Here is a 19749-nt window from a genome sequence, read left to right as displayed (position 1 = left end):
TTAAAAGTATTTGTTATTATTAAGATTGAGCTCATTCTAAGTACTTTATATTCTGTTTAATTTACAGCTTCATATTCTATAAAGCATATTGTAACGTTCACAAGAACCAGACGGTTGGGGTCTCAGTTTGTCCGTTTATTCGGCACATAAGCCAGCGGGTTGTTAACTCAGGGGGAAGCGCTCTCGAACTACACCTCTCTTCAGCCTGGCACACACACAGAACAACCAGATCCCCCCACCCCTTCCTGTACACCACCCTCACTACTTCCTGCAGCCCAACCAAACATGAATCTTAAAGGAACAACAACAGTGTGCAGAGAAAACCAACATGTCACTGTTCAGTAACACTTAACCATCGTTACACTGCCCCCCCAGCAATAAGTTCCTCGTCCCCGAGGGAACGACACAGTCTCTGAGGCGGGGCGGTAGCCTACGTTCCCTCCTTGACCTCCTGAGCCCCTGAGGAGGACGCGGAGCTTCGGGGCTTTGGGGTGAAGAGTCCGAGGGGGGGGAACGCAGCCCCGGTCGGGGGCCCCTCTGAGCAGGGTCATGGACGCTCTGTACACGTCCCTCTGGAAAGGAGGGGAGGGACTGTCCTCTGTAGGGGGCCATCCGGTCTCTGTGCAGCGCTACTATCCTCCCCCTAGGAGGCAACTGCACCCTGTAAACAACCTCCCCCACTCGCTCTAGGACGCTGCAAGGCCCCACCCAGCTGCTATCCAGTTTAGGACACCGTCCCTTCTTCCTCTTTGGGCTGTAGACCCACACCAGCTCCCCAGCACGGAAGTGCCTCCCTTTAGTGGTGATGTCGTAATTCCTCTTTTGGCGCAGGCCTGCCTTCGCCAGCTGCTCTTGGGCGTAGGAATGTGCAGAATCCAGCCGGTCCTGCAGCTTCCTTGCGTAGTCCCGGCCCGGTGGTGCCTCTGGCGCGTCCGGGGGTTTCCCAAAAGCCAACTCTGCAGGAGTTCTCAGCTCTCTCCCTAACATGAGCAGGGCAGGCGTACATTGGGTGGAGTCCTGCACTGCCGACCTGTAGGCCATGAGGGTAAGGGGAAGATGGTAATCCCAGTCCCGTTGGTGTTCTGAGGTAAGGATGGCTAGCTGCTGGGCCAGCGTCCTGTTAAACCTTTCCACCAGCCCATCGCTTTGGGGGTGAAGTGGGGTGGTGCGGGTTTTCTTAGTCCCAAGGCGTTCACACATGGCAGCAAATACCTTGGACTCAAAGTTACGCCCCTGGTCACTGTGGAGGGTCTCTGCTGTTCCAAAGCGGCTGAACATCCCCTCCACTAATACATCAGCGACCGTCTCAGCCTCCTGATCTGGGATGGCGTATGCTTCCGGCCACTTGGTAAAATAGTCCATGGCCACAAGAACATAGCGGTTTCCTCTGTCTGTGCGAGGAAATGGGCCCATGACGTCCACAGCTACTCGCTCCATTGGGGCTCCTGCTGGTTGCTGCTGAAGCTGAGCCCGGGACTGGTCTTGTGGCCCTTTGTGTGAGGAACATGCATCACAGCTGCGGCAAAAGTCCTCCACATCCCTCCGCTGTTGACCCCAGTAATAGCCCTGGCGGAGGCGGCGAAGAGTCTTGGAGACCCCAAAGTGGCCAGAGCCAGTGCTCCCATGGCAGGCTCCCAGCACAGCTGACCTCAGCGACCTTGGCACCACAACCTGCCACCTCTCCTCCCCCGTGGCAGGATCCTTCCAGGCACGCTCCAACACCCCCTCCTTCAGCCTGAGAGCTGCAAACTTGGCCCACAGCCCCCTGGTACAGATGGAAAACCCAGTGACCTCATCCCAAAGGGGTTGCTCCCCCTTCTCCAGCCACTGCAGGACCGGCAGCAGGTCTGTGTCTTGTTCCTGCCGTGCCCTCCACTCCGCTGCATCCACCACCAGAAGAACCCTGCAGGCGAGCTGTGCTGCTCCGTCTATTGTCGTGAGTTCCCGCTCTATTTCCTCTCGCTTCTCACAGTAACGGCAGCCAGCTGCAGCACATGGGCGGCGAGAGAGGGCGTCTGCGTTAGAATGGTGCGTCCCTGCTCTGTGCTCCACGGTGAAATTGAAGGCTTGGAGCTCCTCCAGCCAGCGAGCCACCTGTCCCTCTGGCTCCCTGAAAGACATCAGCCACTGAAGGGCAGCATGATCAGTTCTGACAACAAATGCTGTGCCGCACAGGTAGTATTTAAAGTGTCTCACCCCCGCCACCACAGCCAACAGCTCTCGTCGTGTGACACAGTAGCGCCGCTCGCTCCTGTTCAGGACCCGGCTGAAGTACGCCACCACCTTCTCCCCTTCCGGTCCAACCTGCGACAACACCGCTCCCAGCCCCACATTACTTGCGTCAGTGTCCAGGACAAAAGGCAGGGCGGGGTCAGGGGGGGCAAGGACTGGGGACTCTGTCAGCGATCTGCGGAGGGTGTCGAACGCCTGCTGACAGTCCTGGGTCCAGATGAAGTCACGGTCCTTCTGCAGCAGGTGGAAGAGTGGTGCGGCTATGGAGGAAAAGCCCTTCACAAACCTCCTGTAATAAGACGCCAGTCCTAGGAAGCTTTTGAGCTGTTTCTGGTCTGCTGGTGTGGGCCACTCGGTAATGGTGTGAATTTTTTCCTCCAAAGTGCTGATGCCCTCACGACCCAGCTTGTGGCCCAGAAACTCCACCTCCCTCCTCATGAAGTGGCACTTGTCGGGATGCAGCTTCAGGCCTGAAGCCGCCACCCTCTCCAACACTTGTCTCAGGGCATCCAGGGCAGCATCAAAGGAGCTCCCGTGCACTAGAAGATCATCCAGGTAAACCAGACACCGTTGCCGTGGGACGCCAGCCAGCACACTGTCCATGAGCCTCTCGAAGGTCGCAGGAGCGTTGCAAAGGCCAAAACTCAGGACTTTGAACTGCCATAGTCCCCTGTTAGTGCAGAAGGCTGTCTTCGGTCTGGATTCCGGGGACAGTGGCACCTGCCAGTAGCCACTCCGCAGGTCCAGGGTGGAAAACCAGGAGGACCCGGCTACTAAGTCGAGGGACTCATCAATCCTGGGAAGGGGGTAAGAGTCTTTCTTCGTCACTTTGTTGGGTGGTCTGTAGTCCACACAGAAACGCATCCTAGGACTTTTTTTCTTAGGCACCATCACCACCGCGGAGGCCCACGGGCTATCAGATGGTTCTATGATGCCCGCCTTCATCATTTCACACAGCTCCCTGTCTGCAGCCTCCTGATGAGCCAGGGGCAGGCGGCGGGGGCGCACTTTAATAGGCTGGGCATCCCCGGTCTCAATGACGTGCTCTACCAAGTGTGTCAAGCCAACATCACTTTCTTTCAGGGCAAAAATGTCACTAAACTCTTTTAGTACCTGCCATAGACTCTCTTGCTGCTGTGGAGTCAGCCCCTCACAGTTCTTTGACCAGATACTCCTCACTGCTGAGAGCCTCTCCTCCTCCTCCTCCTCCGCTCGCTGTTCTGCTGGCGGGTCTGCAGGGGTCTCTGCGGTGGAGGTGGACGCCGCGGCAGATGCTGTGCAGACCGGGGGAGGAATAAGCGGCACCTTCTTCCCATCAGGGAGTACGAGGAGGCCTTTGCCTAAGTCCAGTACACCACCAATGGCTCGTAAAAAATCCAGCCCAAGGATGCAGGCGTCCTGCACGTCAGCCACCCAGGCAGCATAAGACACACCGAGGTCCCCCACCTTGAACTGGAACACTCCCTTCCCTCTCATTGGGGCCAGATCACCGGTCACAGTCTTAAGTTGCACGTTAGTCGGTTGTACAGCAGCTCCGGTTGGGACAATATCGGGTCGGACCAGCGTTGCATTGGATCCCGTGTCCAGCAGGGCCGTACAGGACACCCCCGCAATCGTCACTGGAACATGGCAAAAGCCGCCAGCCTGGGTCCAGCCCACAGTGATGGCCGCACCGGGTGGAGGTGGTGTGGGGATGTCGTTCTCCCAGGCCCGTGTACTCCCGCCTACACGGGCCCGTGGGCGTTTCCCTGAACCGCTGCAAGCTTGGGGCACTGCCTGATGAGGTGTCCGACTTGTCCACATCCCCAGCAGCTCTGAGGTCGGCGGTGTGGGCCAGCCCGAGGGGAAGGCGACTGCAGCGAAGCTGTCTGCACCAAACTGCACAGGCCCGCTGGCGTCTCCATCTGTTCCACAGGTGCTGACACAGCCCTCACCACGTGTGCGTCGTCAGCGCCCCCAGAGGATCCTGCAAGCATCTCCCTCTCCAACGCTAGCTCCAGGGCTGCACTGAGTGTGGCCGGCCGAGCAAGCTGAGTTTGCATGCGGAGCTCTTTAGGGCTCAGGGCCTGCAGGAACTGGTCCCGAGCTAACTCCGCCTGCACTGATGGTGGCATGCTGTCATACGCCCTCCGGCAAAGGCACTCGACTTCATGGGCCAAAATGCGGAGGGGCTCACCTGGCAATCTGCGTCTGTTGTGGAACTCCGACCTCAGCAGCACTGGTTGGTTATACTGCCCGAAGCGCCTCTGAAGTGCTCCGACCAGAGCATTATAATCTCCCCTCTGCTCCTCGGTCAGCAGCAGCAGGCATGCAGCTGCATCCTCACACAGGCACAAAGCCAATTGGAGAGCTTTATGTTCCTCAGACCAGCCAGCTGCAACAGCTAACAGCTCGAACTGTGCGATAAACACTTCCCATGGCGTCTTGCCGCTGAACTTAGGCGTTTTTATATTCGCTGCAGCTTGCTGGGCGCCGCCATGTTTGTTTACATCACGTGACGGCGCGCCAAGCGAGGTCGACTCCTTCCCGCCGGAATCGCGGCCGCTGTGCGAACAGTTCCCGAGCCTAGTCAAACCTGGAGAAAATCCAGCCTCGGCAGACAGCCGCAGCGCCGTTTCCCTCACTCCATGGGCGGGCGAGCGCGGACGAACCTCCCTCTCCTTCTTAATCCTGCCCGGCAACATCCTCGTCTCGTAACGGCAAGCGTCGCCGGCAACAGGGTCTCGGGCGTTCTGGGGTTCTTTTTTCTTTCTTCACTTCTGACACCAATGTAACGTTCACAAGAACCAGACGGTTGGGGTCTCAGTTTGTCCGTTTATTCGGCACATAAGCCAGCGGGTTGTTAACTCAGGGGGAAGCACTCTCGAACTACACCTCTCTTCAGCCTGGCACACACACAGAACAACCAGGTCCCCCCACCCCTTCCTGTACACCACCCTCACTACTTCCTGCAGCCCAACCAAACATGAATCTTAAAGGAACAACAACAGTGTGCAGAGAAAACCAACATGTCACTGTCCAGTAACACTTAACCATCGTTACAATATGTTTGTTGTGGCTGTCCTGTGAAGACCACATAATTGTGAAAAAATGTTTGTCATGAGCTTAGAAATGCAGGCCTGCACCTAATCAACTTGCCTGACCGGACATGGTCAGAACTGCCACTTCTCCATTATAGTTACAGCTTTCCTTGTTAAGTTAGTAAAGGAGTTATTAACTTTTTCAGGCTCTACGTGAAAAAGTCTTTTTGTCAGTGTACAACTGAACAGTGGTCACGCTCTTCTCTGCATTACATATGTTAGCCAAGGTGATTAGCAAGCAGAAACTCATCTATTACGATGCTAAATCACTGAAGCTCGTCTACTTGCTAAAGCTAGCTGTGTTTCCACACGAAGCACACATCGTAACTGACCTCAGAGCAGTAAAAAGCGACCAGAGGCATCCTGCCTTGTACTCTGGTCTTCCTTGTTCTTACCGTCAAACACGGTGTTTTATCAATGCACATGCGCAACAATTAGACAAAAAGCTGCTAGCCTCTCAGCTTTCCCAGATCCACTCAGTTTAATGAGAGACGGACACGCCTGTATTACAGACAGAGTTACTCCACTGAGATTGAAACTATCATAGCTTTCAGCTACATTAGCCAACTGCAGCCATTAGATGCACATACTAATTGATAGTCGAGGAGCTTTATGACAACGGTGTCTGAGATTTACGTTATAATTTTGCATCTGTTTTTAGATTTGATGCTCGTCCTGACAGAACAACATAAACTTAATATTATCTTAGCTTTTAGCTGTATTCCCTTTGCTAAAAATGTTCTTGCAAATTAATTCACCGCAATCCCAATATAAATAAGCAAGAAATGCCCATTTTTAAAGAATCAGCTGCAAAGAAATCACAATCGGTCACAGGCCAGTCTGTAACCCTGTATGTGACTGGTTTATTCATTTGATCCTGCATTATCACAATGATCATTCAAAATGGCAAGCAAGTAAATGTCACATGGTTATCGGTCACATGTCTGTCAAACCACAATAAGCTCAGATGTTTGCAGTCTCAAAATAAAGAGCAAGTTGAAAAAAAGGCTGACCTGTTTATTTTTCTATGCTAACAGCACAGCTAATGCTAACAGCCTAACCTGTAACAAATTGTGAAAAATCTTAAATCACTCTCATTTTTAAGTAAATGCCACTCATTTTTTTCCTCCTCAGACAAACCAGATTTTTTTCTTCACTTTTCTCTTCATTAAAAATTATTTGTGTATTCACTGTGTTAGTTAACTATATGTATGAGGAAAAATCATAAGGCTAGCAGTACAGAGGCCCAGATGTGAACACAATTCTTCAGCTTTCGTTTATTAATCCTCTAAAACACCAAAGCATGCTGCAAAGCAGCTCTGTTACACTATTAAACCAATGTAAGCATGCTAACATACTCACAATAGCAATAGCAAAGGTTTAATGTTAACGTTTTAGCTATGTTGAGTCATGGTGTTAGCTTGGTAATGCTGGCTAGAGGAACACTCAAAGCTTCTTAAAGTTCAAAAGTCAGGGTATCAAGAAGTTGTTTGGGATCTTATCTATTCACTGAGGATCATGACTATCTATAAATGTAAGTAAGTAAAAATATAAGTAATTACTTAAGTAAGTTTATTTTCTTCTTTTCTTTATTATTATAAAGTTTATGGAACTCTGTGTGTAATTGTAACTTGAGTTTTTTAAGTATCAAACAGACTATTTACGATCTTAGTAAGCTTAAAACCTTTTTTAATACAATATATTTCAATAAATAAGACTGCATAGGGGAATGCAAGGGCTGAGATGCATTACGGCCAAGTCTTCACATTAAATTTAAATGTAGGGACACCAGCCAGTAACAAACACTTTAATTAGCTTTACCTCTGTGTTCAAATGAGGTTTTAAGTTAAGTATTCCACATATTACCTTTGGTATATTAGTGAATGGTGACAAAAGATATTTAAGCTATATATTTCTGCTTTCTCGCCAACATTTTTTTTATGAATAATCAGATTATTCAAATAGATGTTAATTAGACTTCTACCATCAAAAGACAGCATTATTGGGAGGAATAAAAGCAAGTCATCTCTGAAGAGTACTCTAATGCCACAAAAGAACCTGCGTGGACATAAAAACAACCGCTCTGTCTCTTTTTTGTTTTTGTTACATTTTTATTTCCACCAATTTTCTTTTGTCTTCACTCAGTGTTCTTCTGCTGGGATATAATTTGAAGAGGAAACAATGGTGCTGGATGAATAACCTGATATAATACATATTCATGGTGTTTCAGAAGCAGTTAAGTTGATCCACTTGTTTGAGACACAACAAAGGTAGCTTCCGCTCCTCCGTTATCCTCTCTGCTCCCAATCCTTCCTCCATTCCTCCTTCAATAGTTTCCCTGTTCGTTTCTCCTTAATTATCTCTTGAAATCCCCCCTCTATTTAAACCATTGTCCTTTTCCCACATGAAACCTATAAACAGACAGAAGCAGCTTTCTAGGGGGGATAGAGGAAGGAGGAGAGATGGAGGAAATTTCTCAGGGTAATCTTTTTCTTGCTAAAGTGAGTAATCAGTACAGATGTTTGCGTTTTTGTAACATTGTTAGCATTGCAAAATTAACCAAATTAAGTCAGCTAGATATATAAAACATAATAACGTGATTAGTAAACCGTCACACAAACACTTGCCACTATATTAGCCATGCAATGTAAAATAACAACAGACTAGAATAGCTATAAAGCTGGTCTCATTGCTTAAACAATTGTAATTACAATAACATTTTCTCGTAATCCTTCTAAATAGGAGACGAAAACTAAATCGGTTTGATGACGATGCAGCTCAGCTTAGTTGCCTTTCACCGGTTTGTATGATAATCCTCATTAACAAAACAGTAATCCTCTCCTTCATGCTGCCATGTTTTCTCCTATCCCCATCTTTCAGCCACATGAAACTTCTCCAAACTTCTCGCCCTAATTTATTGGAGACAAACTAGTGGAACTTGAACGTCTTCTCAGGCCGACACAAGAAGGATTGGGCAAAGTTTTGATGCCCAACAAGCTCAGAGATCAGCTTCTTACGCAAACTCTTCCCCAAATCTTTGTGCTTTCACGGTAAATCGTGAATTATGGCTGTTTTCATGTTCCACATGTAGCCTGTGAAACATGAAAACCTGTGTTGAACAAAGGATTGGGAAGGCTCTCCTCTTGTTACTTGATGTTAAGCAGTTGACGTCTTCGAAAAACAGGTTTAATTTGAACCTGTTTTTCACAATTGCAACTTATGCATCACATTTGGTTTAGAAGGGTAGGAAACGGATGGATGGATAAGAAAACACAAGAGTAGCCTGCTGTTTGTGGACCAGCTCGTGGCTAAGCAGCTAGCTGTGTTTTAGTGTTTCTGACCAATGAAAAGAAAATGCAATTGATATTCAATATTTTGAATACGTGAATGCCTGTTTTATAGTCTTTATGGTTTTTGCTTTTCTTTCAAACATGTGGTCAGGTTTGCTGACCTTTTCAACAAGCACAGTGCCCAATCTGGAACTGAAAAATGTCTGCAGCCATAGCCAAACATCCAAAAGTTACATGATACCACTGCAAATAAGGTCAGTTTTTACACTTTCTTTTACACTTTCTATTTTGGCCATTTTTTAATCCACTGAAAGCTAATATTTGTGAAAGCTCCCTCATGCCTAGAGTTTTATTTTTGCAAAACTCACAGTGCTGCAGTGTGGTCATAAGCTCTGGACCCATAACCATCAGGGGCATTATTTCCATTAAAGTGACAGTTTGTCCAGTTGCCTTTAGTACATTCATGACCACCGTGAGACACAGGTGGCCTGTTTCACAGCAGGCAATTTATCGGAGTAGGAAAGCATTTCCAATTCCAGTGCACTAAGGATGTTTTAATCATCACGTGAAAACAGACTTGAATGTGCAGTAAGGGCGTAAATACTTCCAAGCTTATTCTGAGTCCTTCAATCGCAACAAAAACACCTCCATCACGCTGTCGCTTTTAGGCAATAATGACGTCCTCTCATAAATATCCATGGTGCACATCAGCTGCCTCTGACTAACCTACAGCTGGAGACTCTGTGCCTACAATCCTTTGCTCACTAATTATTCAAAGAGCAGACAGGACTGAGAGCTGTGATTCGCCAGCCCTCTTCAATTAGCGTTGTGTTAATTAAAGAGCATCATCAGGTTCTCGTTAGTTATTAAACACTCGAGTGTGATTACTTAACTCAGCAGGACTCCTGAGGAATCATCTGCCCCCTGATCCCACCGATGAGTGCGTATATATGTGTGTGTGCGCGTGTGTGTGTGTGTGCGTGCGCGTATTCTTTGTGCATGTGCATTTGAAATTTAGCAATGCTAAGGCGCCAGCAATGGGAACAGATTCTCCCTCTCGCGCTGCATGTCAATGCTGCAATGAACGCTGCATATGCAAAGCTGCGAAGAAGTGCGTATGCATGTTTGTGTGTCCGATTAAAAGGGGATTTTTGTTCACATGCTGATGAGGTGTCTGCAGTAAGTTAATTGCCTATCAAGAGAGCAAGCCAGCTCTGCCTCTTGTGATGTGTGTGTGTATGTGTGTGTGGAGTTGTGTTTGTGTATTTGCCAAGGCCTTTGTGTGCATGTCTGTGTTGCTTCACGAGCTAATTGCCTATCATAGGTCCACTCAGGTCTCTGTCCTTCACTAGGATCAAGTGTACACTGATCTACCACAACATTAAAATCACCTGCCTAGTATTGTGTAGGTCCCCTCGTGCCAACAGAAAGGCTCTGGCCTGTCAGAGGAGGGGCACAGGACCACTGGCTGCGGTGCTGTAGTGGTTGCCACAGAGACAGATGCTTGATTGGATTGGGATGTGGGAAGGTTTGGAGGCTGTGTCAATGCACCTAATGCTTTTTTGAATGAATTTTTTCAGAAGCATGGAAAATTATCCTGCTTCAGGCCCATTGATGGAATAAAGAAAAGCAAAGGGCAGTTTTACAGTTTTACTAATATGCAGGTGCACTGCAGTCAGTCTTAGATTGTAATGTTGGGGTTGGTGGGACTGCTCTGATATTCTCGATAAACTCATGAATTCTGACTTCCAGCTTCAATCGGAACGTACTATCAGCCTGTGGATTTTAGTGGCTAGCGGATTCAGTATTTCATGACTAGCAGGAACTGCTACAACTCAGAACTCATTCAAAGTCCAACCTGCACGATGACCTGCTGGACAAGCTACGCAATCTCTGAATGGACCAGTTCATTGGTGTCGGATGAGAAGTTGCAAGACATTGCATGAGGAAGCATAAGTCCTGCAATAAGTAGGCTACTCCTGCTCTCCAGCAGCCATATCCCAATGCATTTACTGTTTCACTCAGTGCTTATACCTAAGTCTGACTGACTAAAGGCTACAACCATATAGAAATACAGTCTTTGAGCAGGCACACGTCTTCTTTCAAGCTTTGACTCACTGTTTAATTTTGAGATACAAAGTAATGCTACACTATGGTGTATGTATGTATGTATGTATGTATTAGGGGTGCAACGATACTCGTATCGATATTGAACCGTTCGATACAGTGCTTTCGGTTCGGTACGCATATGTATCGAACAATACAAAATTTGTAATTTATTTTATCAACTTTCCTTCTGACGATGCTGTCTGTGTTGAGCGCTCAGTGAATCTGCGTTCGACTACTCCGCCTAGGCTGCACTGTCGAGCGCAGATCTACTGAGCGCTCAACACAGACAGCATCGTCAGAAGGAAGAGCGCAGGGCAAGCTAGCGAGACAGAAGTTAAGCTCTGCTTGCAACATGGAAAATTGAACCTCCCCCACCCTCATTCAGATCTGGCGTTTGGAATTATTTTGGTTTTCATGTGACATATGACCCTGAAGGTAAGCGCGTCATGGACTAAAGTAAAACAGTATGTTGGATGTGCCATGCACTAGTGTGTTAGTGCAGTTAGCTCATTAACGTGTTGGCCGTCTAGCCCTACGCACGGAGATTTGCCGTGTTGTGGCGTTAACGTCATTTCAACGAGATTAACGCTGACAGCACTAGTGGGAACACAACGAATATGACTGCACATTTACGCCAACATCATCCTAGTGCAAAGAAAAGTGGAAGAAGACAAAAACAACAAGCATGCATGCTACAAACTTTACCCGAGTCATTTAGACAGCCATTAGCACATGATTCTCCTTATGGGGACCTGATATGTTTAATATTGTGGCGAGCTCAGACAAGGTGGAGACGGAGGTGTCGTTTGGTCTTGCTTCCTGTAAGCTAGCCTGGGAGCACAGCCATTTATTGACATCTGCAGAAGAACGCTGCCGCTAGCTAACTGCTCAGCGCGGCAACCGCACAGCAACAACAACAACACACAGGGCGCCCTCTGCCCCCGGAAGGACACACCGTCGCAGCGAGAGGGCGTCACCCGTCACTATGGCAACATAAACAAAACATAACTGTACAAACAGAACCCAGAACAGCCCTGACCCGCTACAATATGCTGCTGAGAATATAGCCCAGAAGAAGCGTATAGTATAGCTTTTATTTTGGAAAGAGCCATTTCTCTGTAATAAACTCTCTTTTCCAAAGATGAGTGATTCCTCAATCAGATACAGGGCTTGCAAAATCGCTAGCCCGATGTCCCGGGGCTAGCGATTTTTCCAGTCGGGCTACCAAAATCTATCTCTGCCCTGCCCGTCGGGCTATCGTAGGAAGGAAAAATATATGTCAATGCTTTTGCATTCTTTCGGAAATGTAGCTGGGTAATTATGTCATTGGCATCGGTGAGCCACTGTCAATATGTGACGTATTGAAATCGCGTTTGAATTTGCGCTTGTTTTTTGCTTTCACTTTGCAATCGCGTGAACTGTGTATAGAGAGCGACAGCACTGATTGGTGAGTGATGATAATTTGCGCACCAATTCCTCTGACATCGTCTTATCAATCGTTAGCTTACTATGCAAACATGACAAGTGAAATCTCCCGCAGCAAGCTTAAACATGTGAGAGGTTGATCGCGCAGGGAATCGCTGAGCTTATGTGAGTGCGTGTGTAAAAGCAGCAGGATATATATTTTAGTTCTGCTGAGCCAAATAAGACAGGTCAGGGTGAAGAAGTGACAGCCAAAGAAAAGCTTACCACAAAATGGAGAAGTTATGACAAATCAGACTATAAGGCAAAAAGAAAGTGCAGCTTTATGGTTTCATGGACAAACGAATTTCTGTGGCTGCAATATGACGAGCTATATAACCGGGGCTGCACAGAAGTGGTCCGCAGGTGCGCATTCGCTGTCAAAATAAAAAAATTTTTTAAAAAACCGCGTATCAACACTACAATGAGCGGGTGGAGGGAGGTTTGGAGTCTTCTCTCACCCCCGTTCTCTGCGGCCTGCTGGAGCGGGGGGGCTAGGAGGAGTTGGCCGTCCGACTGCGGTCTGGAGTGTGGGGCCTCCCTGCTGCTGCGGAGTCGGGGTGGTCTGCCTCTCCCCACCGCAGGGAAAAGGGTAACACCACCTGGGTCTGGGTGCAGTTCCCCCCTCCAGGGGCAAGGGTACCTAGACCCGGTTCGTAGAGTACGCTTGGGGAGTGTGATCGTGTGTACAGCGTCTCTTTATGTCTGTCTCCACGTTGGTTGAGTGTGGAGTAAGTGCATATGAGAGCATGAGGGTGGGAATGGATGTTTGTGTCTGTGTGTGCCTGTATGTCTGTGTCTATATGTCAGGTTGGGTATCAGACGCCACCTCTCTGGGGACATCTCAGGCCCTCCAAGGTTTGGAGGCCTATCTCCACCCACCACCACTTCCCCTGCCAGTGGCGGACTCCCTCAGGTGTCGGTGCGTTGGTGGTTCTTTGTGTCTGGGGGTGGGCGTCCGGGTACACACCGGCTCACTCCTTGGCGGCCGCTTATCGGGGCCTGGAGCCTGGGGCTCGCTCGGGCCACTTCGGAGGTGGGGTGCCCCCGGCCTCTCGGCCTGGGGCTCGGTCACTCAGGCACAGCTGGCTGCCGGCGGAGCTCACGGGCGCGTCACTGCAACTCCCCCTGGCTTCTGCTCCGCGGCTGCTGAGTGAGCCCTCATCTGGGACTCTCCTCAGCTCTTACTGGGACAGTGGCGCGGCTGCCCCTCTGTTGGTCTTCCTTGGTCTCTTGTGTTCTGGGGGCCTCTGGATGTCTGGAGTTTTGATCTCCTCCATACCTGCTTCATACCCTGGAGGACGGGGCTGTGGCCCCCCACACTCCCTAGCAGATCGTTACATGGAGAAACCTTTGGAATACAAGCGCGCTGATCCACACAGGTATGCACACAGGCGTACACACGGATATTCACAGACGCGGACTACAGCTTTCTTGGCTGCTGCCTCAAAGCACATTGTGCACTGTCTATCTTGCGTGCTGCACAATATCGTTTATTATTTAGTATCTACTGATATCTACTGCTAGCTAGTTTATTGTGATGGTGCCGTTTTTTTTTTTTATTATGTTGCTCTTTGTTGTTTGCTTTCTCTTCTGTTTTTTTCTCCATACAGGTGACCCAGGTGTTTTGTTTTGTTTTGTTTTTTTGTTTTTTTTTCATTCTTCCCCCCCCTTCTCACCGTCTCTTCTCCCCTTTGGTTTTCTTTCTCTCCCTCTCTTTCTTTCATTCTTTCTCCCTGTCCTATCCCCCAGTCATGTCTGTCCCGTTTGTAGCAACTGAAAATAAAATAAATTCATAATTATAATAAAAGTCAATCAAATGGACCAATATGGCAAGGCCATGATGATCCACTTGGTAAAATAAATCCGCTTGGCATCTTTCTTGGCCTTAAGACAACAATTCTGATGGCTAAAGATCCAAACGGGACACAAAAAAAAAGAAGAAAAAAAAAAAGAATTTGCGCTTGTTTTTTGCTTTCACTTTGCAATCACGCGAACTGTGTATAGAGAGCGACAGCACTGATTGGTGAGTGACGATAATTTGCGCACCAATTCCTCTGACATCGTCTTATCAATCGTTAGCTTACTATGCAAACATTGCAAGTGAAATCTCCCGCAGCAAGCTTAAACATGTGAGAGGTTGATCGCGCAGGGAATCGCTGACCGTTATGTGTGTGTGTGTAAAAGCAGCAGGATATATATTTTAGTTCTGCTGAGCCAAATAAGACAGGTCAGGGTGAAGAAGTGACAGCCAAAGAAAAGCTTACCACAAAATGCAAAAGTTATGACAAATCAGACTATAAGGCAAAAAGAAAGTGCAGCTTTATGGTTTCATGGACAAACAAATTTCTGTGGCTGCAATATGACGAGCTATATAACCGGGGCTCCACAGAAGTGATCCGCAGGTGCGCATTCGCTGTCAAAATAAAAAAAAAAATTTAAAAAACGCACACAAGATATGAAGTTCCAACGCGTGTTTGCGTACATAAGATTTTCTGGAGGAGGACAGACATTTGTTTAGAACTCTTAAAGATGTCGAAGAAGCTCCTTTAAGCAATTTGGTGTGCCTCCACCTCCAAACAAATGTCAGAAGGAGTCCGAACCACAAAAGAAGCACGTATTTTCGGAAAAGTGGTTGCGGGAGGTGAGCTGGCTTCAAACAAATGATGAACGCACAGAGATGTGGTGCGGAATGTGCCATGAAAATCCCACTCTAGCGGACAAAAACAGTGCTTTTTATATGGACGCAAAGGTGCGTTGCAACTTCTTATCTGGTGCGCGTCTTTTATTTTGACAGCGAATGCGCACATGCGGACCACTTATGTGCACCCGTGTAAATAACATAATGTTCTGCCAGGTGTGTTGTTGGTTTTCTCTCGATTTCTGAGTCGACAAGTGCCTTTGTTACTGGGACCAGTAATTTTAAGAAAGGCCACCATTAGAACCCATGAGAAATGCAAGAAATGCATTATTGCTCATCTGCAATATCTTTCCCAGAACAAACACCAATTGCAAATAACATACTAAAAATAAACCTGAAAAATCTCTTTAGAACAGCTACTATGTTGCAAAGAGTGAACTACCACTGGCAAAATTTAGCAGTCTTTGCAAACTTCAAAAAGCAAATGGCCTAGATCTTGGTTCCACTTGTCTCTTACCCGTGACTTCAGTGGAAATTTCAAATTCAGGATCTGACACAGACTGATTCATGTCCTACACAGTTCTTACAAGTTCATAGAAATTTCTGTTCAATTAGAACCAAGTATTTGAGTTGATGATTGTAATTTTACAATGAACATTTTTTTTGTATCGAAAAAATATCGAACCGTGACACCAAAGTATCGAACCGTGAATTTTGTGTATCGTTGCACCCCTAGTATGTATGTATGTATGTATGTATGTATGTATGTATGTATTATTATTATTATTATTATTAATATTATTATTATTATTATTATTATGGTACAGACCAGGCTAGTTGGTTAGCATGCTAACTTCTGTAGCCATCCCTGCAACACAATACATAAAATCTTTGATATAATATCAAAGCTATTCATTCTTCCTATTCTGTTAACAAGTTTTCAATAATCTAAACATTTTAAAGTGAACTAAAAATTCAATGTATGTGTCCATTTAGGTTTTTGAAGTAGTATCATCATTCTCTAATGATCATAGCAGATCCATGTCTGCATGTGTGCTCCCAAACTCCTTAGACAAATAGTTTAATCTTCATGCCATTTAGTCTATAAACTGTTCTAAGATTCATAACATCTATATGGTGATAGGAGTCTAAACGGAGTCTAGATTTTAATGGTCACGAGAGGGTTTAAGTTTTAAGAGTTGGTAAGTTTTTATTTCCTATCTGGTGCGCTTTTTTTCATCATATACCAGCCCCGCATCAGCCTGTGGGCCTGACCAGGATGTACTCCGCCTCTCGCCCTTTGGTAGCTTGGATAGGCTCCAGCACCCCCGCGACCCTGACAAGGATAAGCAAAAGAGAATGGATGGATGTATATAAAATAGTTTATTCTATACTTTGTAATAGAAATATAAGCTAATTTTCTGCCCAGCAGTTTACTAAGTAGGTCCAGGGATTTCCACTGTAACTGCATTCATGTTTCTGTAATAAGAACGCAGTAATGTACAGTGAAGTATCACCATGTGAAAGCCCAGTCTCCAGGCCATAATTGCATTAATTAAGTAAATTATTTTACAGTTTTTTACAGTCGCTAACAAGCGTTTGTCCAAACAGTTGTCACATTTGCAAAACTCTAAACACAATTAGCACAGGATCGGTCTGTTGTGGCCATACCATTCACACATTTCATGTCGTGTTCACCCAATATGCAGTCAGTGAACACATTTCCACAATGCTTACATTTTCTTAACAGACAAGTTATACCTCCCAACAAAACTATGGACTGTTCTTGTAGTATCTACGAATGTTAACACACAACATCCCACAATAGCAAAAACAATATTCCAAACCGTAGATACAGTATAAAAACCTCTGCCCCTGCAATGATATCAGTACAAAAACAATATCAATATCAAAAATATATCTCAGCTGTAAACAAACAAACAATTGAATAATTGACACACAGCTGATTTATGTTGGGTAAATTGGGCCAACCACACCTTCTTCCATTCTGGCTTAGACTCAGTGGGGTTCATAAGGCAAGACCTTGAGGAGTGATGTTTTTGGAAACAAAAAAAAGACAAACACTGTAATGTCTGGTCGAGGAGGAGTAAGAGCAAGGGGCCCAGAGAGAAGAGCAGGCCCAAGGAGAGGGCAAGGTATAGGTGTAAGAATGCGTGGTGGTGGCATTCCAAGGGCTGCAAGAACAGTAGTCAGTGATGAAATCCATGCCACTATCATTGACCATGTAATCAACCATGGTCTTTCACTAAGAGAGGCTGGTGAAAGAGTGCAGCCCAATTTGAGGCGGTCAACGGTTGCCTCCATTATACGCACCTTTCAACAAACCAACAGGTAAGTATTGCATTTTACATGGATTGTTCCTATTCTCACTTGACATGTCAATATGGTCATACAGTAATGCATATGTTGAATTGTCTGTCTTTCTAAAGAATGCAACGTCTTCCACCCTCTGGGGGAAGAGGAAAGCTCCTCAGTAATGATCAGGAGCTTGCCATTGTGGAAATGGTTACTGCAAATAATGCAATAAAACTGCGTGAAATACAAACCAGAATTGTGGCGGACCATGAGATATTCGACAATATCGATAGAATCAGCCTCACAACCATTTCGCGGACATTGTCCAAACATAGAGTGCGGATGAAGCAGCTCTACACTGTTCCCTTTGAGAGGAACAGTGAGAGGGTCAAGGAGCTACGACGACAATATGTCCAGGTACAGTGTATATTCAATCCAATGTCCAGTTCTATAAGCTTTGCACTTTGCAAGTAGGTAACCTACACAATACTAGGTTACAGTACAGTATGGTATACAGTACTAACATGACTTACATAAACTTTGTTTCAGAGAGTTATGGAATTGGAGGCCAACCAGGCCCCTCATGAATTCATATACATCGATGAGGCAGGATTCAATCTGGCCAAAAGGCGTCGACGTGGACGGAATGTAATTGGAAAAAGGGCCACAGTTGATGTGCCAGGACAGAGAGGGGCAAACATTACCATGTGTGCAGCAATTGCAAATGCAGGATTACTCCTTCACAAATGTCAGGTTGGACCCTATAATACAGAGCGCTTGCTTGCCTTTCTCAATGATCTCCACCAGCGCCTGGTTCCAGAGCAGGGTCAGGAGGGTGAAAACATGAGGACCTTTGTAATTACCTGGGACAATGTGGCTTTCCATCACTCGCAAGCAATAACAACATGGTTTGAAGTCCACCCAAGACTGGTGAGTCTCTTCCTTCCACCCTATTCACCTTTCCTCAACCCCATAGAGGAGTTCTTTTCTGCATGGCGGTGGAAGGTTTATGACCATCAGCCACATGACCAGATGTCCCTCCTTGAAGCCATGGATGCTGGCTCCAGGGACATCACAGTTGACGATTGCCAAGGGTGGATCCGACATACCAGGCGGTTTTATCCCAGGTGCATCGACTTGGCTGACATCAGATGTGATGTTGATGAAAACATGTGGCCTAACCCTGAAGATCGCAGAGATTAGATGCAACTTTTTTGCCTTTTTTTAGCCCCCCTCCCCCCCTTTTTATCTTGGCTTTTTGCTGTTGTTTTTTTGTTCATAATGCTCTTGTGTGTTTCATGGATATTTTGTTCACTGTAAGCAATACTGTAAAACTTTCTCTGTCCTATCATACCGTGTTTCTACTGTACCTCCTGTGGTAAACAGTAAAGAAACAAAAACTTGTTTGCTTTTTACTGGAATGCTTTTGAATGTGAACATTACTGTACATGTGGACATACAGTTACCAACCAAGACATTTCTGGTGTCAATATGGTGGATTGCATGTTTCGCATGCAAATACCTGTGACACTGAAACATAAAAGTCTATGCAGTTTTTGTAATGTCAATAATAGCCAGTATTTTGAAACCTGGTGTACTTTGATTGACTGCATGTACCTTGTGAAGTGAAAACAAGTGTTATTCTTTGACAGACTAATTTCATTTTGAGTCAGATTTATAGTGTTTTTGTACAGTTAGTGTGTGCAGAGAAAGATGTGTTCTAATTTTGAAATGAGGAGTTAGTATATATTTAACAAAGTGTATTTTTGGGAAGGATATTATCCATTTGGCCAATTGTGTTTTGTAGGTGTGGGTCTGTGTTAAGAGTTTAGAAAAAGTATCTGAAGTATGGGTAGGCGCTTGTTAGCGACTGTAAAAAACTGTAATAATACCCATAGACTCATCCTAAGCACAATTTTAATTTCACACTTTTATTTCTCACTAACAAATATGAATGTTTTCCATGTATGTGTTTGTGTGTTGCTGTGGTTCCCACCAGAGCGGTTTTACCTCCAGAGGCCCGAGATGCTAATTAAGATGAATCCACCTCCGGTCTTTGTTGTCCACACCGCTCTCTCATATGCAGCAGTGTTATGTTAATGAGCATGTGTAAAATCTTGGGCCACTGTCCCATCTCACTCATCGTAATATATAGCATTTAATAACACTGTGCACATGCACACATACACATAAAATCAATATCCGTGATTTAATAAAGCAATGTACCGATCCAACTGGTTTCACAGGCCTTATTCCTGGTCACTGGAGCATTACCACGACAACAGGCAACAGAATAATAGATCTGCTTCAAGTGTATTAATTGAAAGCGTGTGTGTGTGTGTGTGTGTGTGTGTGTGTGTGTGTGTGTGTGTGTGTGTGGGTGTGTGTGTGTGTGTGTGTGTGCACGTGAATGCAATGAAAAAATGAGCTGGACATTTTTCATCTCTGGGATGATGAAGTAGGATTTAATAAACTAGCAAAACACACATTCACATACACATGCATGCAGATTCCCTCAGCAGGTGAACGTAGCTGAGTTGACACTCTGTCAGCACATTGTAATTTGACATAATGAATGCAAGCATCGTTACTGCTGTTAATTGGCCAGACTAATTATACT

The sequence above is a fragment of the Rhamphochromis sp. 'chilingali' genome, assembly GCF_963969265.1.
Source record: "Rhamphochromis sp. 'chilingali' genome assembly, chromosome: 4".
In the NCBI taxonomy this organism is placed as follows: Eukaryota; Metazoa; Chordata; class Actinopteri; order Cichliformes; family Cichlidae; genus Rhamphochromis; species Rhamphochromis sp. 'chilingali'.
The sequence above is the reverse complement of the archived record's forward strand: the minus strand, read 5'-3'. Positions refer to the sequence as shown.